We start from the raw sequence: 6,101 nt of genomic DNA, 5'->3' as shown, positions 1-6,101 counted from the left end.
TAGTTTCTTTGAAAACAACTTTGTTCTCTCCTACTTTTCTTGAATTATATTGTTTTTGCAGTCTCTATGTCATTTTCCACTTTTGCTACAGACATGGAGTCACAAAATATTGCCTAACTACAGAAAAATAACAGCACAACTGTAATAAAAATGGAAACTGATATGATGATTGTCACACTCAAAAGATGTGACTCTAGTAAATTGGAGAGAACATGCCATTCTAAAGAGAATGGCAATTACACAGTTCCAGCCAATTGCCACCTTGTAAGACTGAGGCTTAGTGTTGTGAGAACATCTGGATGATTCCAGAGAGTTCAAATACCCAGAAAACTTTCTACAAAGTTTTAAATGTAACCAACTTATTGAAATATTTTTTATTGATGGGTGATATTTGTGTATTTTTATGGGGCTCATGTGACATTTTCTTACATGCACAGAATGTATAACAATCAAGTCAGGGCATTTACAGTATCCATCACCTCAAGTAGTTATCATTTCTATATGTTGGGAACATTTCAAATTCTCTTTTCTAGCTATTTTGAAACATATGATACATTATTAACTATAATCATCCTACTCTGATAATAAATATTCATTCTGTCTAACTGTTTCTACCCTTAACCAGCCTCTCCTCCTGCCCTTCCCACACACTCTTCTCAGCCTCTGGTAGCTATCATTCTGCTCTTTACCTCTACAAGATCAACTTTTTTAGCTCCAATATGTGAATGAGAATATGCTATATTTGTCTTACTGTGCCTGGCTTATTTCACTTAACATAGTGATCCCTAGTTCTGTCCAAGTTGCTGCAAATTATAGGATTTCATTCTTTTTTTAGTCAAATAGTACTCCATTGTGGGTATATACTACATTTTCTTTATTCATTTATCTGATGTTAGACACTTAGGTTGATTCCATATCTTTGCTATTGTGAATTATACTGCAGTAAACATGAGGGTACAGATATCTCTTTGATATACTGATTTCCTTTCCTTTAGATAAATACCTAGTAATGGGATTGCTGAATTGTACGGTAGTTCTATTTTTAGTTTTTAAAGAAATTCCTATACTATATTCCATAGTGGCTGTACTAATTTACATTCCCACAAACAGTGTATAAAAGTTCTTTTTTCCCGGTACATCTTCATCAGCATCTGTTATTTTTTGTCTTTTTAATAATAATAGCCATTCAAACTAGGGTAAGATTAGATTAGTAATATTGAACTTTTTTTATATACCTGTTGACATATATGTATGTCTTCTTTTGAGAAATATTTTTTCATGTACTTTGTCAACTTTTCAAATGGGATTACATGTTTTCTTGCTGTTGAGTTGTTTCGGTTTGTTGTCTTTTTTGGATATTAGTCCCTTATCAGATGAATAGTTTGCAAATATTTGCTCCCATTCAATAGATTGTCTTGTCACTCTGGTTATGATTCCTTTTGTTGTGTAGAAGCATTTTAGTGTATTATAGTCCCGTCTGTCTACTTTTGATTTTGTTTCCTGTGCTTTTGAGATCTTAGTCATAAAATCTTTGCATAGACCAATGTCCTGAAGTATTGTTTTCTCCTAGTAGTTTTTTATTTTCAGGTCTTACGTTTAGGTCTTTCCTACATTTTGAGTTGATTTGTGTATATGGTGAGAGATAGAGGTCTAGTTCATTCTTTTGCGTATGGGTATCCAGTTTTCCCAGCACTATTTATTGAAGAGGATGTCCTTTTTCCAGGGTATGTTCTTGGCACCTTTGTTGAAAATAGTTGCCTGTAAATACCTGGATTTGTTTCTGGGTTCTGTATGCTGTTCCATTGGTCTATGCGTCTGTTTTTAATACCAATACCATGCTCGTTTGGTTACTATAGCCTTGTAACATATTTTGAAGTCAGTTAGTGTGACACCTCCAGCTTTGTTCTTTTTGTTCATAATTGCATTTGCTATTCGGGGTCTTTTTTGGTTCCATACAAATTCGAGGATTTTTTTCTTTCTGTGAAAAACGACATTGGTATTTTGATAGGAATTTTGTTGAATATGTAGATTGCCTTCAGTGGTATGGTCATTTTAACAATATTAGTTCTTCCAATTCAAGAGCATGGGATGTCTTTCCATTTGTTTGTGTCATCTTCAATTTCTTTTATCTTCTTTTCTTTAGAGACAGGGTCTCACTGTGTCACTCAGGCTGGAGTGCAGTGGTGTGATCATAGCTCATTGTAACCTCAAACTCCTGGGCTCAAGAAATTCTCCTGCCTTAGCCTCCCAAGTAGCTAGTGACATGTGTCACCATACCCAGCATTTTTTGTTTGTTTGAGAGAGAGGCTCTTGCTATGTTTTCTAGGCTGGTCTTGAACTCCTGGACTCAAGAGATCCTCCAACCTCAGCCCCCCAAAGTGTTGGGATTACATGCATGAGCAATCACACTCAGTCCTCTTCAATTTCTTTCATCAGTGTTTTGTTGTTTTCCTTGCAGAGATCTTTCACCCTCTTGGTTAAATTTATTTTTAGCTATTTTTAAGCTATTGCAAATAAGATTGCCATCTTGATTTCTTTTCAGCTATTTCATTATTGATAAATAAAAATGCTACTGATTTTTGTATATTTATTTTGTTTCCTGCAAATTTGTTTGATTTATTATCAAGTCTAAGAGTTTTTTGGTAGAGTCTTCAGATTTTTCTAAATAAAAGATCATGTCATCTGCAAAAAGAAACAGTTTGACTTCCTCTTTTCCAATTTGGATACCTTTTATTTATTTCTCTTGCCTAATTGCTCTGGTGAGGACTTCCAGTATATAAATGTAAAACTCACTGGTAAAGCAAACACACAAATAAGGAAGAGAAAGGACTCATGTTACCACTACAGAAAACCACCAAACTATGATGACAAACAATACAAGAGAAAGAAAGAAACTAAGGACACACAAAACAACCAGAAAACAATTAACAAAGCTACAGGAATAAGCCTTCACTTACCAATAATAACCTTGAATGTAAACAGATTAAATTATCCACTTATAAAATATAGACTGGCTGAATGGGTCCAAAAACATATGACCCAATTGTATGCTATCTACAAGAAACTCACCCCACCTGTAAAGACACATATAGACTGATAGCAAAGGAATTAAAAAAAAAAAATTCCATGCAAATGGAAATCAAAAGTGAGCAGGAGTTGCTATACTTATATAACATAAAAGAGACTTTACGTCAAAACAGTTACAAAAGAGACAAGGACAGTAGTTAGATAATGATAAAGGGATAGATTCAGCAAGAGAATATAACGATTCTAAATATATATGCACCCAACACTGAAGCACCCGGATGTATAAAACAAACAGTACCCAAAGGGAGGGATAGACTTCAATGCAATAATAGTTGGGGACTTCAACCCCCATCAACACTAGACAGATATTCTGACAGAAAATTAACAAAGAAACATTGAATCTAAAGTGAACTTAAATTTCACTTTAGATCAAATAGACCTAACAGACACCTACAGAATATAGATTCTTCTTCTTGGCACATGAAACATTCTCCAGGTCATATGTTTGGCCACAAAATGAGTCCACAATTTTTAAAAAATCAAATTTATACCAACTATCTTCTCATTCTATAGTGAATTAAAACTAGAAATTAATAAAAAGAGGAACTTTGGAAACTATGCAAATACACTGAAATTAGACAACATTCTCCTGAACAACCATTGGTCAAGAAAAAAAATTAAGAATAATTTTTTTAAATTTTAGATTTTTAAAATTTCTTCAAATTTGTTATGTATCAGGAGTGACTGAAACAAAAAATATAATTAAGTCCCATCATCATCACTATCATCATCATGGAAATGACTTTAAGAGAAAACTGGTCAGATGAATATTACTGCTTCTCATTTTCAACCAGTAAATAGTTGCCACTGATAAATTGATAGCCAGTAGTCCGTCAAGAATGCTCAAGATATGTTATATAATACAACATACCTGTTCACAGGGGGAAAAATCCTAGGAAACACCTTATGTGTAGTTCTTGATTTAATCATACAAGACAAGCACAAAAGCACCACCTATGCCTCTGAGAACACTGGACCATGCACCCTTGAGAAAAGCTTTGCCCCCTTCATCAGCAGCAATCTTCCTCCAGCAGTCAAGCTTGCCTGTGTACATGAGGTCAGTTCCTTTGCACCCTGACTGCATCATCATGCGGGGGCGAACGGTGTCAAATGGATAGGAAGCCAACCCAGCAACAGCAGTGACAGTCTGCGATCATCCAGCTGATGACAATGTGAGTATTCTTGGGATCCGGAAGCATTCCGTTTCTAGTGTCATAGATACCGAAGTAGGCAGCTCGGTAGATGATAATAACCTGCACAGACACGTTAAAGCCTTGGTACGGGTCCTTAATCCCATTAGATTTATATATCTTAACCAGGCAGTCACCGAGGCCTCGGAATTCCCTTTCGCTTCAGCTTTACCCACATCGGTTGCCAGATGGGTACGGGTAAAATCAAGAGGGTACACAAAACACAAGGATGTGGCCCCAGCGGCACCGCCTGATGCCAGATTCCCTGCAAAGTAGAGCCAAAACTGGGTCCTCTTGTCCACCCCACCCAGGAAGATCTGCTTGTATTTATCTTTGAAGGCGAAGTTGAGAGCCTGGGTGGGGAAGTATCTGAAGACACTGGTCAGGTTACTGCGCCAGAAGGACAGGACTCCCCTGCTCCTTGAGAATACAGACCACGCAGTCTATAATGCCCTTGTATTGCTTATCTGCGGTGATCTGTTTGCTGGCATGCTGCACCTGCATCAGCAGCTTGACCTGGTCGATGGGTGCTACCACCATCTTGAAGATGGCTGCGGCCACTCTACCTGCCAGGAAGTCTTTGGCGAAGGACACAGCGACATTTGTCATGTTGAAAGGAAAGAGGAGGCAGGCTACTGCGGGACGGGATTGGGTCGGCAACCGGCTTTGACTCCGGGGCTGCAGGAGAAGAAAATTTTAAAAAATTCAAACGAATAAAAATGGAAACACAACAAGCCCAAACCTGTGGACTACAACAAAAAACAATGTTAAAAGGGAAGTTTATAGCAATAAACACCCATATCAAAAAAATAGAAAAATTTCAAACTGTCTAATGAAGCACTTTAGGAACTAGGAAATCAAGAACAAGCCAACCCCCAAATTAGTATAATAAAAGAAATAATAAAGATCAGAGAAGAATTAAACAAAATATAGATGAAATAAACAACATAAAGGATCAATGAAACAAAAAGTTGGTTGTTCGAAAAGATAAATAAAACTGATAAACCACTAGCTAGACTAATAAGAAAAGAGAAGACCCAAATTTTAAAAATCAGAATGAAAAGGAAATATTACAACTGATACCACAGAAATACAAAAGATAACAGAGATCTTTGACATGAACATATCATATGAACAACTATATGCTAACAAACTGGAAAATCTAGAGGAAATGAATAAATTCCTGGATATATACAACCTACCAAGATGGAATCTGGAAGAAATAGAAAACCTGAACATACTAATAACAAGTAATAGATTAAATCAGTAGTAAAAAGTCTTCCACGACAACAAAAATGTGTCAGGACCAAATGACTTCACTGCTGAATTCTATCAAATGTATAAAGAAAAATTAACACCAATTTGCTCCAAAGTATTCCAAAAATTTGAAGAGGATGGAATTCTCCCTAACTCATGCTATGAGGCTAGCATTACCTTGATATCAAAACCAGACAAAGACACAACAAGAAAACTAAACCAATATCCCTGATGAACATAGATGCAAATATCACCAAAAGAATACTAGCAAACTGAATTCAACACCATATCAAAAAGATAATACACCACAATCAAGTGAAATTTATCCCAAGGATATAAGGATGGTTCAACACATGCAAATCAGTAAACATGAAACATCACATAGACAAACTAAAGGATAAAAACCAATATGATCATCTCAATAGACACAGAAAGAGTATTTGTTAGAATTCAATGTCCCTTCATGATAAAAAGAAAAAACCTCTCAACAAACTAGGCACAGAAGGAATATACCTCAGCATAATAAAGGTCATATGTGATAAACCCACAGCCAACACCTTACTGAAT

General features: G+C 35.9%; 1 pseudogene; it reads right to left on the bottom strand.

The window, feature by feature from the left end:
• Positions 1–781: 781 nt before the first annotated feature.
• The window catches only part of LOC134739734 (ADP/ATP translocase 2-like), a 163,927-nt pseudogene continuing 158,607 nt past the window's right edge, over positions 782–6,101 (bottom strand).

Source organism: Pongo pygmaeus, chromosome 5 (assembly GCF_028885625.2).
Source record: "Pongo pygmaeus isolate AG05252 chromosome 5, NHGRI_mPonPyg2-v2.0_pri, whole genome shotgun sequence".
Lineage (NCBI taxonomy): Eukaryota > Metazoa > Chordata > Mammalia > Primates > Hominidae > Pongo > Pongo pygmaeus.
The sequence above is the reverse complement of the archived record's forward strand: the minus strand, read 5'-3'. Positions and strand labels throughout refer to the sequence as shown.